Source organism: Maniola jurtina, chromosome 21, assembly GCF_905333055.1.
Source record: "Maniola jurtina chromosome 21, ilManJurt1.1, whole genome shotgun sequence".
Lineage (NCBI taxonomy): Eukaryota > Metazoa > Arthropoda > Insecta > Lepidoptera > Nymphalidae > Maniola > Maniola jurtina.
In genome coordinates, this window is record NC_060049.1 from 1,492,650 (window position 1) to 1,513,796 (window position 21,147).

General features: G+C 38.2%; 1 protein-coding gene and 1 long non-coding RNA gene across 2 annotated transcripts in view; one reads left to right on the forward strand and one right to left on the reverse strand.

Annotated features, from left to right (window-relative positions):
- The window catches only part of LOC123876331, a 303,592-nt gene that overhangs the window by 223,653 nt on the left and 58,792 nt on the right, over window positions 1–21,147 (reverse strand). The window lies entirely within an intron of this gene.
- The window catches only part of LOC123876379, a 29,384-nt gene continuing 18,142 nt past the window's right edge, over window positions 9,906–21,147 (forward strand). The window contains exons 1-2 of the long non-coding RNA XR_006798339.1: window positions 9,906–9,947; window positions 13,370–13,374. This is a non-coding gene — a long non-coding RNA (uncharacterized LOC123876379). The remainder of the gene's footprint in view (window positions 9,948–13,369; window positions 13,375–21,147) is intronic.

Below are 21,147 nucleotides of genomic sequence, written 5' to 3' on the forward strand. Positions count from 1 at the left end.
TGTATCAGTCTGTGGCATCGTAGCTCCTAAAGTAATGAACCGATTTTAATTTAGTCTTTTTTGTTTAAAAGGTGGCTTGATCGAGAGTGTTCTTAGCCATAAACCAAGAAAATCGGTTCAGCCGTTTGAAAGTTATCAGCTCTTTTCTAGTTACTGTAACCTTCACTTGTCGGAGGTGATATAAATTTTTAATTTACACTTGTTCTCATTTCTACATAGAAATACAATGCTCAAGAATTGAAATAAGTGCTTCAAATTCACTTATTTCAATAAGGGAGGGAAAATCTACTACACACCGCTCCCGTACCTACAGGTTAATCATGATGATGGTGAAATTGCCGTTGCCGGGAATCAAACCCGGCACCTATCACTTGTAAGACCACTGTTCACTGTGCCACGGAGGTCGTCAAAACTAAAGTTTGCTACGGACTCTTGGGCTATAGGTATTTGCTCAGAGGTGTCGAAGCGTGAAAGAGGCAATCTGCAAGTTTTGACATAGCACCAACTTTATACTTCCTATTCCCATAAATATTAAAGCTCCTCGACCTTAAATATAGGTACGAAGTTATGTTGCACTTCAAGTTTAAAGATAACATTTCAGAAGATAGTTTTCAGTGTAGGTTATTGTAAAGTAGGTAGTATATACAGACAAAATTGCGTCGTAACCCTCGGCTTTACATATAGCAGTCCACAAAATAGTGTAATCACACTAATATTATAAAGACGAGAGTTTGTGTGTATGTGTGTTTGTGTGTGTGTATGTTTGTTACTCCTTCACACAAAAACTACTTGACGGATTTGGCTGTTTAGAATAGAGACAGATAATATCCTGGATTAGCATATAGGCAACTTTTTATCCCGGAAAATCAAAGATTTCCCACGGGCTTTCGAAAAACCTAAATCCACACGGGCAAAGTCGCGGGCATCGGCTAGTATTAAGTAATATTAAGTATTTGAGTTGAAAAAAACCGGCCAAGTGCGAGTCAGACTCGCGCTCCGAGGATTCCGTACTCTGGTATTTTTCCGACACTTTGCACGATAAATCAAAAACTGTTATGCATAAAATAAATAAAAATCTGTTTTAAAATGTACATGTAAAGCCCTTTTATATTATACTCCACTCGGTATAGTTATCTTGCTTTGAAAATTGACATTTTAATTTTTTTTGTGATTTAACCACTTTACTGATTTTCCCCCAAACGCTGGCCAGCAGAGCTTGTTTCGGCTAACTCTTTCTCTAAATTAAATTATTACTATAAAATAATTATATGGATACATACACAAATACTGTGAGTATTTGTGTATGTATTATGTATTATTTGTGTATCTTGTGATTATTCTTAGGGTTTGGTTTGTTTAAAATTTATAACACCCCCGACAAGTGAAGGTTACAGTAACTAGAAAAGAGCTGATAACTTTCAAACGGCTGAACCGATTTTCTTGGATTATAGCTAATTCTCTCGATCAAGCCACCTTTCAAACAAAAAAAAACTCAATTAAAATCGGTTCATTAGTTTAGGAGCTACGATGCCACAGACAGATACACAGATACACACGTCAAACTTATAACACCCCTCTTTTTGGGTTGGGGGTTAAAAACAATCATGATTGAACGAAAATCGAAACTTAATAAGAAAACTTCTGCATATAATCATACTACATCCAATCATACATAAAATTTTCTGTTTATTTGCAAATCAGATTCACCCTGGGCACGGTATAATTTTATGGAAATCGATCTAAGTTTTAGTATAATGCGTTCCCAAAGTATACCTTTCGCGAGGAAAATGTTCCTTTAATAATATAGGGTGAGTTTTTGGGCGCGGTCAAAGGCAGGTCTTGGTTAAACAAAACGAGCAACGACAAAGTATTCAACTCAGTTCCTTGAAGTTTTATTGTCCTTACCTCTCTCTCTCTCTCGTCTGGCTTTACAAAGATTAGCCAATGTCAAGTTTGTAGCTATTTGTAACAAGTTAGTTAAACTATACAAGTATGAACCCGGTCTGTGCCGGCGCTCGCCGACATACGCACGGCACCCCCTTAGAGCGCTTTCCAGTCAGTTTTAACAAAAAAAAACACTCCAAAAAGGCAGAGCACGCCCGCCAGCTAACACCAACACAGACGAAGTCTTGTCCTTACCTATGACATTGCTGTTTTCATCTGAATAGTTTGAAGTTTTACTTCATGCGTCACATCTAAAATTCCAAAGTCAAATAATTGACATTTATAATGGTGTTCCCAAAGTATTCCATTCGGGAAATGCCATTCCTTTAACAATACAAAGTTAGTTTTTGAAAGCGATCTAAGGAAAAAAGGTCTTGGATAAACAAGACGCGCAACGATAAACTATTCAGTTCAGTTCCTAGAAGATTTATTAAACTAAAACAACTATGAAATTGCCATTTTCTAAGACTGAATAAGTATATTTACTACAGTTGTTATTTTTAAAACTGTTTGTTGTTACAAAAAATAAAATAAAAGATCTTACAACAAAAAAAATACTAGAAACAGTAAAAAGTAAAAAAGTTAACAAAAACAGTAAAAAAACCAGAAAGCTACAAAAAAAAACAGAATATTTCTACTTTATTATTATTCAAGTTTACCACAATTTACCACCACCCTTTCTGACCACCACATTTCTGACCGCGCCCAAATTGCTACGCGGCTGTGTAACCCCCCCCCCCCCCCCCCATAATTATTGTTTATAGGAAAAATATTCATACCCCGTCGTTAGGGGCCCACTGAAAACTTTTTTAATTACCTATAGGGTGAACTTTTGGGTGATTAACGTTGGATTCAAAAGTTGATTGAGGAAATTTCTCGAAAATACTCGAAATAGGAATTCGATTCAAGAAAATTTACTAATATTATAATATACAGGTGTAAAGTGTAATAGGGCAAAATGGTAGCAGTGTTTCAAATAATGTTTTGAACACGAATTGTTAAAACACACCTAATTCCAAAGTAAAAGTCAAAGTCAAAATCAAAATCATTTATTCAAAGTAGGTACAATTGCAATTGTACTCCTTTTGATGGTCGAAATTGTTAAATTTGTACGATGTAGTGGTGATAATTAATTACGTAACTTAAAATTAAAGCTACGAGGGTTCCAAACGCGCCCAAGTCTGAGAAGAGCACACAACAAACTCAGCTGGGTATTCTTTTTTTACTATCACCACTTCCGAAGAGTTAGAGGTGCCGGTGATCTAACCTTCGACTTCTTGCACAGGCAGCGGACGATTTAACTCAACCACTAGGATATCACGGCTTTTCAGAGTCTTTTCCATTCCATTCCATTCCATCAGCCTGTAAGTGTCCACTGCTGGGAAGAATATTCGTCTGGTTTTAGTCCTGACGCCCGTGGCTAGCTACCACTCTACCAGCATAGCCTCAATAGCTCAACCGGTAAAGGAGTGGACTGAAAACCGAAAGGTCGACGGTTCAAACCCCGCCCGTTGCACTATTGTCGTACCTACTCCTAGCATAAGCCTGACGCTTAGTTGGAGAGGAAAGGGGAATATTAGTCATTTAACATGGCTAATATTCTTTTTTTAACAATAAAAAAAAGCCGTACCGCCAAGCAATTCAGCATTCCGGTACTATGCCGGATAGAAACCGATAAGGGGTACCAATAAGGGTTTAATCAAATACCCTTTCCAATTTAGCCCGCTTCAATCTTAGACTGTATCATCACTTATCACTTACCATCAGGTGAAATCACAGTCATGGGCTGACTTGTAAGGAATAAAAAATACTCGACTTCTACTCGAAGGATTTCGTACCATGGTAAGTAAAAGTTTATGTATTTTTAAAGTTTTCTTTAATAATTTTTTATTATTTGCAGTTATAGCGGCAATAGAAATACACATTCTGCGGAAATTTCAACTCTCTATCCTATTATGGTTCACGAGATACAGCCCGCTGACAGACAGACAGATAAACAGAGAGACGGATAGACAGTTCAGGCTTAGTAATAGGGTCGTACTGGCACTTCTTGGGTACGGAACCCTAAAAAAAAGATTTTCAAAAAGTTTTGAGAAAATTTTAGTAGGTACTTACTAACTACAAAAGTCGCGACGGTCTTCACATTGAAATGCATAGTATCTGCCAATACTTTTCCCTTCCATACATTCGTAACAACCTGTCAAAAGTGGCCTATTAAGATGGCTCTACAATAGACCATTATTCTGTAACCATACAGCCATTCTCCCTTTTTGAATGCGTCTGGGAAGGGTCTCGAGAGGTCTCGAGGGCGGCTATACCACTTCTGAATAGAACTTAATCCAGCAAGTGAATTTGAACTTAATACCCTTGTGTTAAGATTCAATTTGTAATGGACGGGGGTTTATAAATTTTGTATTTGAATTATATACGTAGGTACGAGTTAAACCTTAGTAAATTCTTTGATGATATGAGCTAAGGTGAAATTTTGTAATGGAAATATTTGTTGTTTTTTAGACCTTATTACTAAGCCTCTGTTGTCTGTCTGTCCATCCGTCCTACTTATTATTGTTCAAGAGATATAGCTCGCTGACAGACAGACGGACGGACAAATGGATGGACGGATGGATGGTCAGCGGAGGCTTAGTAATGGGGTCGCATTTTCACTCTTCGGGTAAGGACCCAAAAAACCTAAGCCCAAGCAGACGAAATCGCGAGAACCGATTCACACCAATTGCGTACACGTGACATGTGCGTAGTGACGTGCGTAAACCCCTAACACACCGGCTTGCGCATACGTCCACGCATTACGCAAGCGGTGTGCCATGTCTCATACAGTTCTATACATTACAACGCAAGGGTACGCGCTACGTCTACATTCACGCGACGCATACGCAGCATGTATGAACGAGCTATTTAAACCAGATAAGATTTGAGTTGAGCTGTGAACCTCTTTTTTATTAGGTCGGTCAAAATATTAAGACTATGAATCTTCCGAATAGGTCCATTAATCGTCCGTAAAGGGCGTGAATAAATTTACTATTCAGAACTGTGAATAGTAAAGCCTTTGCTTAAGCCCCTAGTGTACACTTAGGGCCGATGACCTGGTATAGTCCTATAGAAGAGGTGATTGCTTAGTGGTTACTTCGGTTTAATATTCCGATGATCGGGGGTTCGATCCCAAACACCTGTAACTTTTTGGAATTATGTGCGTTTTAAGAAATTAAAAATCAAAAAATAATTAATTAAAACATCGTGTGGAAACCTTCATGACTGAGAGTTTTCAATAACGTTCTCAAAGGTGTGTAAAGTCTGCCAAACTGCACTTGACCAGCGTGGTGGATTATTGACCTAACCCCTTTTCATTCTGAGAGGAGACCCGTACTCAGTAGTGAGCCGGTGATCATGATAATGATGATAATGATTAATTTCAATGGGACACGCGATCCACCTAGAAGGTTTCAATTTGCAGAAAAAGGTTAACCGCCAAATCTAACTCGGCTGGGCAGCGTTCAGGAAGCTTCCAGGTGTTTTTAGGGTTCCGTAGCCAAATGGCAAAAAACGGAACCCTTATAGATTTGTCATGTCTGCCTGTCTGTCTATCTGTTTATCCGTCCGTATGTCACAGCCACTTTTTTCCGAAACTACAAGGACTATACTGTTGAAACTTGGTAAGTAAATGTATTCTGTGTGTGTGTTACCAGTGGCATATGGATCCAAGATATGGTCGCTAGCTATGGAACTTATCTTAGAGTCACTGCAATTGATGCATTAAGCTTCTTTAGCTTCGTATCCCATTGAGCTATTTCGGATACTCGGTTGTCCTACGGATCTCCTCATTTCAGATCCGATCACGTAGAGAAACTCCAAACATAGCTCTCTCCATCGCCCGCTAAGTGACTATGACCTGAGTGGCTGAGTGATATTGCAACCATAGACACTCAATTTTAGTTTTGGTCTATTGTCGTCCAATTCGCACCATAACGTATACAGTAAATCGATACCAATCTAGTTTGGAGTTGATTCCATTCGAATCAAACTTTTCAATCTGATTTTTTTCAGTTGGAAACAGTTTTCGAATTTATTTTAAGCGTAGCGATCAATAGGATAAAGCATTTTTTACATGATTCGGATAGTATGAAGTTTTATATTTTGTCTTCGTAAAATAGCCTTTTCTTGATGGCACGAGAGGCCTCAATCCTCAACTCCACTGATGTAAAAAATTTGACTCTCTTTTACATATTGAGAGTGGTAGAGTTTACATTTTCTTGCGTCAACATGGAGAGCTCTCACACATGACATAGCAATCCTTAACACCACTAAAGTGGAAAAGACTCTCTTTTACATATTGAGAGTGGTAGAGTTTACAATTTCTTGCGTCAACACGGAGAGTTCTCGCACATGACATAACTAACCTTAACTCCACTAAAGTGGAAAATTTGACTCTCTTTTACACATTGAGAGTAGTAGAGTTTACATTCTCTTCCGTCAACACGGAGAGCTCTTACATAACTAGTGTCTTTTATAGGGGACAAGTTACAGAAAAGCAGAATGCGTGGGCGACGCGCGTGAAATTGTCTCCAAGATTGCGAAGTGGAATTATTGTTTCGCACAATGGAATCACGACCTGAGTATGAAAGACAAGAATTATATTATTTCTAGCTGATACCCGCGACTTCGTTCGCGTGGATGTAGGTTTCTTAAAATTCCCGTGGGAACTCTTTGATTTTCCGGGATAAAAAGTAGCATATGTGCTAATCCAGGGTATAATCTATCTCCATTCTAAATTTCAGCCCAATCCGTCCAGTAGTTTTTGCGTGAAGGAGTAACAAACATACACACACACATACAAACTTTCTCCTTTATAATATTAGTGTGATGCATAAGAAAATGTTCCTTTTAAAAATCATTTTCCGTCGCAAAGACAGTCCCGAAACAAAGGGGATATAAAATGTCCAAAACTAAATAGTTTAATAAATGTCTAAAGTCCAGCTTACTAATTGCAGCACAGTTGCAAACTCGTTGAATGAATTACAGTTTAAACACCGTTTTGCGCATCAATATTTGCTCATGAGCCATTATTATCGGCATCAGAGCTGTTCAAATTACAAAAATTACAATTTTAAATCCGTTTTACTTATTACGTAGGTAATAAATGATGCCTGCGACTTCCTCCACGAAGAATTTTCGATTTTCCGGGATATAATGTAGCCAATGACACACTTTAAATGCATGCAAACAAGTGTAAATTAATTATTTATAACACCCCCGACAAGTGAAGGTTACAGTAACTAGAAAAGACCTGATAACTTTCAAACGGCTCAACCGATTTTCTTGGATTATAGCTAAGAACACTCTCGATCAAGCCACCTTTCAAACAAAAAAAAACTAAATTAAAATCGTTTCATTAGTAGGAGCTACGATGCCACAGACAGATACACACGTCAAACTTCTAACACCCCTCCTTTTGGGCGTTAAAACGGCCAATGAATTACAGTTTAAACACCGTTTTGCGCTTCAATATTTGCTCATGAGCTATCATTACCGACATCGTAGCAGTTCAAATTACAAAAAGTAATTGAATTCAAAATTTCCATGACCTTTCGTGACGAGTTGAAATAAATAGTAGGCAAGCGTCCGCTACCTGTAAAAACCCAGAAGTTGTAAAAACATTTGTTTTTAGGGATCCGTACCTCAAATGGAAAAATGGAACCCTTATCACTTTGTTGTCTGTCTGTCTGTCCGACTGTCGTGTCTGTCAAGAAAACCGATATGGTAGGTACTTCCCGTTAACCTAGATTCCTGAAATTTGTCGGGTAAGTAGGTCTTATAGCACAAGTAAAGGAAAAAATCCGAAAACCGTGAATTTGTGGTTACATCACACAAAAAAAAGTGTTCTTTTACTAAAGTGCCATCTATATAATATTTACTATATCACATAGAGATGGTGCTGTTGTCATTATTTTGTAGCATTGCACATAAAAATGTTAAAATATTTTGTACGATTGTACGGAACCCTTCGTATGCGAGTCCAACTCGCACTAGTCTGGTTTTTTTATTGTAACCTATAAATACAAAAGGAAAAACTGACTGACTGACTAACTGATCTATTGACGCACAGCTTAAACGACTGGATGGGTCGTAAAGCATGCAGAATTTGCAGACAGCTATTATGACATAGACATCCGTCAAGAAAGGATTTTTGGATATTCAACCCCTAAGGCGGTAAAGTAGGGGTTTGAAATTTGTATAACCCACGCATGAAGACGCAGGTATAAGTTAGTCACACTAATTACACACTAATATTATAAAGGCGAAAGTTTGTGTGTATGTAGGTATGTGTGTGTGTGTATGTTTGTTACTCCTTCACGCAAAAACTACTGGACGGATTTGCCTAAAATTTAGAATGGGGATAGATTATACCCTGGATTAGCACATAGGCTACTTTTTATCCCGGAAAATCATAGAGTTCCCACGGGATTTTTAAAAAACCTTAGTACATCCACGCGAACGAAGTCGCGGGCATCAGCTAGTGTTATATAAGTAAAACTGCATTTATTTATCACTAAATCTTTATCTAAAGCTGAAATGTGAACGAGAATGTTCCTTCATTAGAGAAAACACAAACAATTTATTCAAATGGAAAATCGCAGCAAATCTACAATTTCCTCGCACATTTCACCAAACATTTAACAGTTTATTTCAATTAAGGCTAGTACTAGACTTCCGTAGGTGTGAACTAAACAAATAACGCCAAAATACTGAAGTCTTTTTTAGGGTTCCGTACCTCAAAAGGAAAAATGGAATCCTTATAGGATCACTTTGTTGTCTGTCCGTCTGTCTGTCCGTTTATGCATCTCTCCGTCTGTCGTGTCTGTCAAGAAAACCTATAGGGTACTTCCCGTTGACCTTGAATCATGAAATTTGGCAGGTAGATAGGTCTTATAACACAAATAAAGGAAAAAATCTGAAAACCGTGAATTTGTGGTTACATCACAAAAAAAAGAAAAACTGACGGACACACAGCGGTGGCTTAGTAATTGTGCGCGCACAATATCCGCTCCAGCAGCTGCAAGATCCATGGCGCAAAGTGACATTGAATGACAGTGACGTTTTGTTATCTGTAGACATTGCATATCCTACTCTATGTAATCACACCTTTTGTTCACAAGAAAATTAACATAAAATGTGAAAGCATTCTTTTTCTTTTATAAAGCCATCCTATGGATCCCGGCAAGAAATAACTTCAAAACCGGTGTGATGCACCAACAGCAATAGGGTTCCGTTGGCAATCTTCGGAACCCTAAAAATATTTCAAAACGCCTATGTGTACTACCTCTTAGTATGCCAAAGAAAAGATTAGGTACCTATAGCTACGAGTATCTACAGTCCAACACAAAAATTTATTGAAACGGAAAATCGCTACAAATCTAGCAGCATTTCCGCGCGGGTTTAAGAGGGGTCTCTCCGTCACTCGCTTCATACAAACGTAGTTCCAATTTCATTTGAATATTAAGCAATGAAAGTCCATGAAATTTTGCAGACATATTCTAGAAACTAATATCTATGCCTGTGGTTTTCCAGATTTCTGTTAAAATATTCGGTTTCAAAGTTCCGCGGTCTTAAAAATTCACATACAAATCTTTGAGCTCCTGTAATTTTGAAACTACATATTTTAGAAAAATTTAAAACACCACAGGCACAGATATTTATAATATTATTTAGACAGATTTCTAGAATATGTCTGCATCATGGACTTTGGTTACTTAATATTCAAGTGAAATCGGAACTACGATTGTATGGAATAAGTGACGGAGAGAGCCCTGTTAACTGAACGTTTAACTGTTTATTTCTCAAATCTCTGAACGAGTTAAAGGCTTAAAGAGATTTGTTTAACTTTCCTAATGAGCTGTTCGGATGCTTTTAAAGAGAAGCAACGTATTCGAATTTTAGTGAAAAGTATTTATTTCGAACTAGCTGATGCCCGCGACTTCGTTCGCGTGGATGTAGGTTTTTCAAAAATCCCGTGGGAACTCTTTGATTTTCCGGGTTAAAAAGTAGCCTATGTGCTAATCCAGGATATTATCTATCTCCATTCCCAGCCAAATCCTTCCAGTGGTTTTTGCGTGAAGGAGTAACAAACATACACACACACACACACACACACAAACTTTCGCTTTTATAATATTAGTGTGATGTGATGTGATGTGATTAGTGTGAAGTGTGACTAGCAAGGGAGCGAAAAGCAAGGGATTTTAATTATATGTATTTCAAAAACTTTTACAATTTTTTCCAATTTTTATGATATTTAATAGCTCTAAATAGCTATTTAGAGATTTGACTTTGATTTTGACTTTGGACCGCCTTTTTGTACTTACATTTTTTTTTTCTTTTTTGTAACCTGTCATTTGTTTTTTGTGGTGCAATATATTACATACATACATAGTTCAGCCAAATTGGTTTTGGTTCCTTGTATATCATGGACTTCCGCAAAATAACGATACTACATTTGGTTAGAAAACCTTGATTATTTTAATGTTTAAACTATTGTCAGTGATTTTCAAACCTTGAATACTTGATGATACGAGTATATTAGAATTCTTGAGATTTGAAACATAAATTGAAGTAGTCTAGAATAGTACTTCAAGTCTGGCGCCAAGTTTACTAATTACTTCTCCAAAGACAAGGGTCAGAGGCACATCAGAGTGTAATTTGCGGCTTGCTATTTGTAGACGCTAATGAACTCGGTACCCGATAGTCAAAGTCAAAGGCATTTTCAAATTTATTCAAAGTAGATGCATACCTACTATTGTACACTTTTTGACTGTCAAATTGTTGGACACATTGTCAGCCAAGTCGGTTTCGGTTGAAACCTTAAATACTTGATGCTACATTAGAATACTTGAGATTTGAAACATAAATTGAAGCAGTTTAGAATTGTACATCTTGTCGTCGCTAAGTTTACCAATTACTAGTCTCCAAAGACAAGGGTCAGAGGGACTAAGGCCTGTAATTTGCGGCTAGCTATTTAAGAAGCTACTAATGAACTAGGTCGGTCATCTACTGATGTCTTTGGTTTCATGTTACAGGATTTTTAAATTCAGAGGTAAAATGATAACAATTATTATATCGATTATAACGATATTATTTCCCATACTATGGTAGTAACGACTCTCGTGCGACATAGTAAAGTGTAATTTAGCTCGCACGGCGCTGTAGACTTAAAATTAACCATTCGCCTTTCTTTCTATGGCGTGAACTTGATTTATTGTCTCTCTCTCTCTCTCTCTCTCTCTCAGTCTCAAGCCATATGATAAAAACCGGCAAAGTGCGAGTCGGATTCGCGCACCGAGGGTTCCGTACTCGGGTTTTTTTTTTTGACATTTTACACGATAAATCAAAAACTGTTATACGTAAAAATAAATAAAAATCTTTTTTAGAATGTACAGGTAAAGCCCTTTCATAATATGATACTCCATTTGGTATAGTCATCTTACTTTAAAAAATTAAACACATTTTAATTTTTTTTTTAATGATGTAACCACAAATTCACGGTTTTCGGATTTATTCCTTTACTTGTGTTGTAATACCTACCTACCTGCCTCATGATTCTAGGTCAACGGGAAGTACCCTATAGGTTTTCGTGACAGACTCGACGAGGGATGGATAGACAGATAAAAAGACATAGTGATCCTATAAGGGTTCCGTTTTTTCTTTTGAGGTACGGAACCCTAAAAACTGGTCAAATGTAATTCAGAATCGTACACAAAGAGTTCCATACCAACGTACAAGAAATAACCCTTTTTTTCCATGATCCTCCAATGACATCGGAGGCTTAGTACCTATTTGGGTCTCATTGGCATCCTTTGGTTACGGAACCCTAAAATAGCTGTCGACACCGTAGGTATATTTCTCAAGTACCGTGACCGAGTGAGCCTGTCCCGCTCAAGGTTACTAGTAGAGACGTAACATGTTAGATCAAGTTACTTGCGCCGCGTGTAAACGATGTGCGTACCTAGAAGACCTCTCGAGGGAAATACACTGGAGATTGTGTAAGAGAATCTCAACACGTTGCGTAGGTAATTTACCCCAAAACTAGCTTTCGGCCACTGAGTTACACCATAGAGCAGCAAACCTTGTTCATTGCAAGCCGGGTATCTTCAAAACAAGTGTGAATAGGCGTCTTATAGATAAACGCGTTCCATCTTAGACCATATCATCACTTTCCATCAAGCGTGACTGTGTTCAAGCGCTTGCCTATAACGAATTAAAAAAAAATGAAAACCTTTCACGCGGACGAAGTTATGAGGGGAGCGGTGCTTACGCAAGTTGAAATAGCTCAATGCTTTTCTCATAATCCCATCCAATCCAACTATCCACTCAACAATTTTCATACACTCAAGCGAAGCTGGGGCAGGTCGGCTAGTTTACTTTACACTTACATCTCATTCATATCGTTAGAATAGGTCAAACTGATAATCTCTCATGCTCTTGCCTATGGTCAATTTTATTCAAATGGCTTTAATATCACAAGAAAACCTTACCATTGTGTGATTGATTATCATCATCATCGTTATCAACCAATAGACGTCCACCTGCTAGACATAGGTCTCTTGTAGGGACACACGCCACGGTCTTGCGCCGCCTGAATCAAGCGGCTCCCTGCAACTCGTTTGATGTCATCTGTCCTCCTAGTCAATGACAGTAGTAGACACCTCCTAGTAGACCAATGAAGTCATGACTCCCATAATATAACCTAACCCGTTATACCTAACTGGTAACACTTACTTGCACTGCTTTCAAAAATAAGTTTTTTCTTTTTTTTTCTTCAAAAATGAGAAAAACTGCGCAGAGATAGACTGCTCTAGTAATTTGTAACTCTTAGCTGTTGGCTATGAGTAGCGTTAATAAATAATGTCCATGCAGAGACGTGAGCTCACAGAATCCTTACCTTGAATAAACTTCATGCGAAGGTACAAAAACATTTCAATTACAAAGGAAATCAAGTCCTTTGAGAACATGATGGAGAACTCTCAGGCATGCAGGTTCCCCCGCGATGTTTTCCTTCGCCGTTTTTTTTTCTCTTTCGTCTGGCTTTACACTGATTAGCCAATGTCAAGTTTGTAGTTAATTACAAGTTAGGGAAACTATATGTATAAGTATGGACTTCGTCTGTGCCGGCGCCCGCCGACATACACGCGGCGCCCCTTTAAAGCGCTTCCCAGTCAGTTCCACCACCAATAAACACCAGCAGAACACAAAAACTTCCACTTCCAACAAAAAAACACTCCGAAAAGGCACAACACGCGCGCCAGCAAACGCCACCACAGACGAAGTCCCTCCTTCGCCGTTATAGCCAGTGATATAAATTAGTAGCTTATGCACATACCTACTTAATTTTGAAAATTAGATGCCCGAGACGAGAAAGTTAGGGTCCGATATCGAACTTTTGACCCCCGTATAAGAAGCTGAAGACGTTAAACATTAGACTGGAGTTTTTTGACCTATTTCCTCCTTCACCTTTCTACTAACGTACCGTAAATCATCTTTAAGAGGGCTCTCTCCGTCACTCGTTTCATACAAAAGTAGTACAAATGAAATTGGAACTACGATTGTATGAACGAGTGACGGAGAGAGCCCTGTTAAGGTCTGCACCCGTACGTAAGTCAAAAATCTACAGGCACGATGTGCAAAAGGTGTATGCTGCAAAGGGATTTCCTGGTTTCTAATTTGAATCGGTCAACAGATATGTAACGCCCTCCCAACATCAGTTTCTCCCTCCACTTTCAAAGTCAAAGTCAAAAACATTTATTCAAAGTAGGTACAATTGTACTCCTTTTGATGGTCGAAATTGTTAAATTTGTACGATGTAGTGGTGATAATTAATTACGTAACTTAAAACTAAAGCTACGAGGGTCCCAAACGCGCCCAAGTCTGAGAAGAGCCCACAACAAACTCAGCCGGGTATAAAATTTAATACAAGCATCTTCTAAACGCTCTTCCAGCTTAAGCTGCATCATCACTAGCCAGCAGGTGCAACCAAGTGCTAGCCTAGAAATTAAAAAAAAGATAGGTAATTATTGGAAACTTGTCAAGTAGTATCCAATAGGTAAGTAAAAGATGGAAAACTTTTACAATGTCTCGATTGGTGTCCAAGTGTACCCAATTTAAATGTCCAATGAATAATTTATACCAAGTAAGTGGAAGCTTAATCGCTGTTAACAGGGCTCTCTCCGTCACTCGTTTCCACTAGTTTCATACAATCGTAGTTCCAATTTCATTTGAATGTTAAGCAACCAAAGTCCATGAAATTTTGCAGACATATTCTAGAAACTAATATCTGTGTCTGTGGTGTTTTAGATTTTTCTAAAAATATGTAGTTGTAAAATTACAGGGGCTCAAAGATTTGTATGAAAATTTTAAGACCGCGTAACTTTGAAACCGAATATTTTAACAGAAATCTGGAAAACCACAGACATAGATATTAGTTTCTAGAATATATGTGCAAAATTTCATGGACTTTGGTTGCTTAATATTCAAATGAAATTGGAACTACGATTGTATGAAACGAGTGGAAACGAGTGACGGAGAGAGCCCTCTTAAAAGAAATTGACTGTTAAAAAAGTTGTACTTAAAGAATGTTGGTGTTGATTTGATTTCAGTTTAAACCATTGAATTTAATGGATCGTATATTGCAAACACAAGTGTAAATTAAAAATTTATAACAACCCCGACAAGCGAAGGTTACAGTAACTAGAAAAGAGCTGATAACTTTTAAACGGCTGAACCGATTTTCTTGGATTATAGCTAAGAACACTCTCGATCAAGCCTTCTTTCAAACAAAAGAAATTAAATTAAAATCGGTTCACTCGTTTAGGAGCTACGATGCCACAGACAGAGACACAGATACATAGACACACACGTCAAACTTATAACACCCCTCATTTTGGATTGGGGGTAAAAAATCGTGTTCTATAAAGCGGCTGTCAAAATTAAAGACATCAATCTGGGTATATTACTGAGCGAGGTCTCCTCTCACAGCGAGAAACGCTTAGGCCAAAGTGCACCACACTGGTCAAGTGTGGTGCACTTTGGTAAACTTCACACGTTTGAGAACATTAGGGAGAACTTTTAGGCTCACGATATTTTAACCCCCGACCCAAAAAGAGGAGGGTTATAAGTTTGACGTGTGTACCTATCTGTGTATCTGTGTGTCTGCGTATCTGTCTGTGGCATCGTAGCTCCTAAACGAATGAACCGATTTTAATTTAGTTTTTTTTTTGTTCGAAAGGTGGCTTGATCGAGCTAGCTATAATCGATGAAAATCGGTTCAGCCGTTTGAAAGTTATCAGCTTTTTTCTAGTTTTCTTATAGAGGTTTTTGTGTCGGGGGTTTCTTAAATTTTGAGTTATTCTTACGTGATCTTATGCATTTTTCAGGATTACTGGGTCCTATTTAAATTGCACATTGCAATTAATAATAAAAAGCGGTCAAGGGTTCCGTAACGGTTTTTTTTAAATTGTATGATGGCTATTTTATTGTATTTACAGCGGCAATAGAAATAAATACTCTATGTAAATTTCAACTTTCTACCTGTTAAGGTTCATGAGATACTGCCTGCTGACATACAGACGCATGGACAGCGAAGGCTAAGTAATAGCACTCTACTGGAACGCAACCCTAATAATGCTTTATGTAATGCCATTGAAACATCACAGTTTACACTTTCCGTTGAGAAATAATTGGAAAAATAAAGTTTTCCAATTATTTTTTCATTTTAATTCTATAGTAATTTCCAACTTGGAATACTCCAACTACTTACTCCTTTTGAAAATACTTATATAACTGTGTTCGAACGTACTTTAAAATGTTCAATGAATAAAATATAAATGGAAGTAGTTCAAACATTGTTAACCGATTGACTTCAAAAGTTCTCGTTAAAAGTTATCGTCGATTCGATTTCCGAGCAAAATGAACGCTTCGATACGTTTACAAAGTTTTGAGTAAAAATGGGAAAAATAGTCACACAATAAATTACTTACTATTACATGTATTATAGAAGCAGGTGTTATTTTGCGGAAGTCCATGATATACAAGGAACCAAAAGCTTAATTTGCTATAATCCGCCAACCAACGAAATCTGTATGGTGCAACATGCAGCATGCGACATTCACCGCCCGCCCTCCCACTGATAAACATGCAGGAAAAGCCAGCCACCAAGCAAGCCACACGCACCACCACCACGCAGCACCACACAAATCCCCACTTTTTTATTTTCATGGCAGCCATTTTGAAAATTATTATTTATTACTAGCTGTTGTCCGCAACTTCGTCCGCGTCCCGCAGGAACTGTCTTTTTCCGTGGATTTTCAAGAATTTTTTTTTCATACAAACCTTGCCCTGACACAACACAACAAAAATAGAATTATCCAGTTTGATTCAGTCGTTCGGAAGCTATGCGCGAACACACATTTCGGCGAATCATTTTTATTTATATACTAGCTGTGCCTGCGACTTCGTTCGCGTGGAATAGTGACCGCGCTTTATATTATAGCCACGGACGCTCAGGCGCGCGTGATTCTTTAAATTGACATAACTTTTTTATTTATGAACCGATTGACATGAAATAAACACTAAATCCTAAGTGAAGCTTACTACAATATATTAGTGAAAACCGTATCTAAATCGAATAAGCCGTTTCTGAGATTAGCGTGCACAAACACACAGACAAACAGACAAACAGACAAACAGACAAAAAAAAATAATTACAGTTTCGGGTTCAGCATCGATATAATAACAACCCCTGCTACTTTTTTTTTATATATTTCCATTGTACAGACACCACTTTTCTACAATTTTATTATATGTATAGATATGTATGTATAATAGATAAACAGATATTTTGTTATTATAGCGGCTATAGAAATAAACACAAACAGCCAGGAAACTCAGCAATTGCTATTTTGAAATCATTAAAAAAATCGCAGTAGATTGATCTATGTCGATTAATCTGGTTCCCCTACTCGAACGCAATAAGCATGTTTTTTACCTTTAATTGGTTTGCGTAAAACCACATAGGTACAAACTTTTTCCAGGTCCAATTTGCTACGTGAAACCCTCGGGATTAAATTATGGCGGGCTTATATTTGAAATGTAAAATAATCTCGACCGCAGGCTCGGCTCTTGACCGGCTTTTGACCTTTATAGGCTAAGAGCCAGTGGAAGATTTGTTCAATGTATTTAATATTATATACTTAATTTAAATATTCACCGTTAAAATCAAGTACTTAACATGTTTTTTTCTAGACATGCATAACCCTGAAAACTAGGTGAAGCCCGCGACTTCGTCTGCGTGGATTTAGTTTTTTAAATACTGTGGGAACTCTTTGATTTTCCAGGATAAAAAGTTGCTACTGTCAATTTTCGTAATGCAAGCTACCTCTGTACCAAATTTCACATAAATCGGTTTTGCTTTTACTATATCCCGTTATAATTTTATTTGCAGGTAGACCGTTTGAATGCTCGTTGGCTTAAAAGTCGCTGTTTGACGAAGAGTCAATATAAACACTGGGAACAATGAACCTACGAGCTCTTAGACTATTAAGCGATCGTTTGCATTGACCCGCGTCTTTAGTAGGTGGTAACTTTGTATTTTATAGGCTCCGGCCAAAGTTTTTATAATATCTACATTGTAAATTAACTTCGCAACAGTAACGAGAAATATATTTTATAATCTCCACCAGATTTTTTCGTGTAATCTCTCTCTCTGTCTTACATTTTTCTCTAGCTGGTACCCGAGACTTCATCTTGGATATAGGTCTTTAAAAATCCCGTGGGAATTGTCGGGATAAAAACCAGCCTATGTCACTTTCCAGGTCTTTAACTAAACTAAATCCATGCAAAAATACTCTACGGTGAGCTCCCAGATCCTTCTGCTATAACGGTGAAGAAAATCATTCTCTTGTAATAGAAATTCCTATATCTACCTATACCCACGCGAAGTCGCGAGAATCAGCTAGGCTTCTACACAAAAAAAACTGACTGACTGATCTATCAACGCACAGCCTAAACCGCTGAAGTTTTTTTTTTTTTTTCTACTTGTTCTTGTGCCATTTTTGCTTTGCTAGCAATCTGTTCATTCAATATATCTGTGATTGGTCCATCATAGTTTAGCTGCTGCTTAGATTTAGATAACAAGGCGCTGTGTTCTTTCCAAAATGTATCTTTTAACATATCACTGTGGACATCCACAATTTTGATGACAAAGTAATTTGATGACAAAGTAAGATAATGAAGTGAGAAACTTAAAATTTTTACTTAGTTCCTTTTATAATGTAGACTTGACCTTCATTTCACTACGAATCACTACCCATATTGCAAATGCGAAAGTGTGTTTGTTGTTGGTTTGTTCTTCAATGACATCGCAACGCAGTAAGAGATCATCTGGTAGTTCGCACTGACCTAGAGAGTGGCATAGGCTATTTTATCCCGGAAAATCAAAGATTTCCCACGGATTTTTAAAAAACTAAATCCATGCGTTGAAAATCACGGGCATAGATTAAGCCCTCGTTACCTAGATCATTATATATAGAGGAAGAGCAATACCTGTGGCCAGTATCTAGGCCAGGGCAAGTTTGACCTCATTAACGAAAAGCTCACAATTCAGCACATTGGCAAGCTATAATGAACCTAAGCTGCGGATTTCTGCTCTAAAATATTCTCTCTCGACAAAAAGAGTCGCTCTGTCGTCCCTTCATTCAGCTTCACTTACTCGACCTTCGTTTTACTACGAATCACTGCCATTATTATAAATGTGAAAATGTGTTGGTTGGTCCTTTAATCACGTCGCAACGGAGCAAGGGTACAGGCTATTTTTATCCCGGAAAAATTGAAGAATTCCCACGGGATTTTTAAAAACCTAAGTCTACGCGGACGAAGTCGCGGGCATCATTTAGTAATGAATAAAAGCCCCACTTACTTAGATCAATCTAGACTAGATAGAAGAAGGGGCGCCAGCCAGGTAACCTCCCAGTGTGCCTGGATGCGGCTGGTCCCTTTTGGATGCGTCCGAGGGGAAGAGCAGTGTTCGGGCCGGTGCGCCCCGGTAACATGGCTAATAATTTCTCTTCGGAGATATTGTTGGCTATGGCTAATGACCTGGCAGGAGGTTTCTCCGCGTGTCCCTCTGACTAGCAGAGGGCACAGTGGACGAAGCGTAGGACGGGACACGGGCGACGTGCGCGTCCCAGGGTCGGGGGACGCACTTCGTTGGTGCGACCCGGAGGTGCGGTGGTGGGGACCAAGCAGGTCCCCAGTGGAGGGTCTGCCTCGGCAGACGTCGCTGGCTGGGTTGCGGTGTTTGCTTCGGCCGTTCCCGTGACCCAGTCGCCAGGCGATGCGCAGTAGCGCCGCTGGGGTTTAGTGGGTATTCCGGTCGCCTCTCGGCCGGCGAGTCCCACATACCCTCCCTCCGGGGGGATGCGTAAATGCATTCCCCAGCGTCAACAAAAAAAAAAAAGACTAGATAGAAGAAGAGCAATACCTGTGGCCAGTATCTAGGCCAGGGCAACTATGACCTCATTAACGAAAAGCTCACAATTCAGCACATTGGGAAGCTATAATGAACCTAAGCTGTGGATTTCTGCTCTAAAAATATTCTCATTAGAAACTCTCCAAGGACAGGCTTTGTAGCTAATCTATATGTTACTGAAAAAGCACAGATAACGGTAAATCCAAGGATTTTCTAGTAAAACTTTTCATTCATTCAAAAAGTTATGATTTCAACTGCGAATTACACGTATAAAATCATTAAAAAGTTTTTTGCATCTCCTCAATTACAAGGTTCTGTTCCTTTTAAAACTATTTTTTTTACCACAAAATTTTAAAATTTAAAAAACGTCTCTGAAATCATGTCAGGGGTTTTTTTTATATTAGGTCAAAAAAAAAACACCCTACAGGTAACCCTACAGGTTTGAAGGAATATTAGTAAAATATCAACACACATTGTTTGTGTCATAGCTTGGCAAGCTTGGCGACTTGGCAAGTGGCTATTAGTGAGAAGCCTCCTCGGTCTAATGAGCTGGCTTTTTCGAGCTTTTTGGAGCAGAAACCACGACCTAAGAGCCGCTTGTGTGCGCTCGATCATTAGTGCTTTGCTGTTTATTTATTCGATGGCAAGAGCCCTTGACTGCGATCGCACCTTTGTGCTTAATTAGTTTTTCAACAGCTATGTAATTTTAGTGGTAGAAGGACCTTAAATCAATGCTCAAAGACCTTAGCATATCTTCTCAACAGGTGGGCCTAAAATGAACACGAGTAAGACGAAAATCATGTCTAATGCTCATCCAGTACTGGTAAACTCTACACTTGAAATTGTGGACGAGTATGTAATATATCTGGGACACGGAGTCTAGCATGGGTTTAGGCCCAGCATTTTGATGACGTCCATGGTGAGCGCTGTGGTCTTATTGGTGGGAAGTCCTGGGTTCGATTCCCAGCAGGAGAAATTTGGAATTTTATTCTAAATTGGTCTGGTAGGAGGCTACGGCCGTGGCTAGTTACGATACTACCGGGCCGCCTAGCGTTCTGGTACGATGCCGTGTAGACACTGATAAGGATACCTAAGTATGGTTTTAATGAGACTTTCATAACCCCTTTCACGTTAGCCTGCTACCATCTTAGACTGCACCATCACTTACCATCAGGCACATGAGTAGATATCAGGTGAGATTGCAGTCAAAGGGTAACTTGTTTCTTGAAAAAAAAAGCGTAAGACCAAATTTTTTCATAATTCCCACAGGATAGAGAATAAAGAGGATTTTATGCTTATTTAAGATTTCCTTAATTATATATCTTGGAAATCATAGTGCTTCATTTATTTTATACATATAATTAGTTTGTTGTAATTGTATATAATTCTAGTTTTAGTTTATTAGTTGTAATTTTATAGAATAAAATTTGATAGTACTATTATGTAATGAACATAGTAATTATCAACATTGAGTAATATACCCTACATTATTTGTTGTAATACAAATAAAAAATACCTGTAGAGTATATTATTAATATATGCATACTGAAGTTTCAGTAAATATGCAGGGACTATTTTAGATTATAAGACCTTTGTTAACCACGCATATTTAGCAAATAAATAAATTTCATTTCATTTCATAGCCAAGGGATAGTCGCTAGTGTCTTACTAACCCT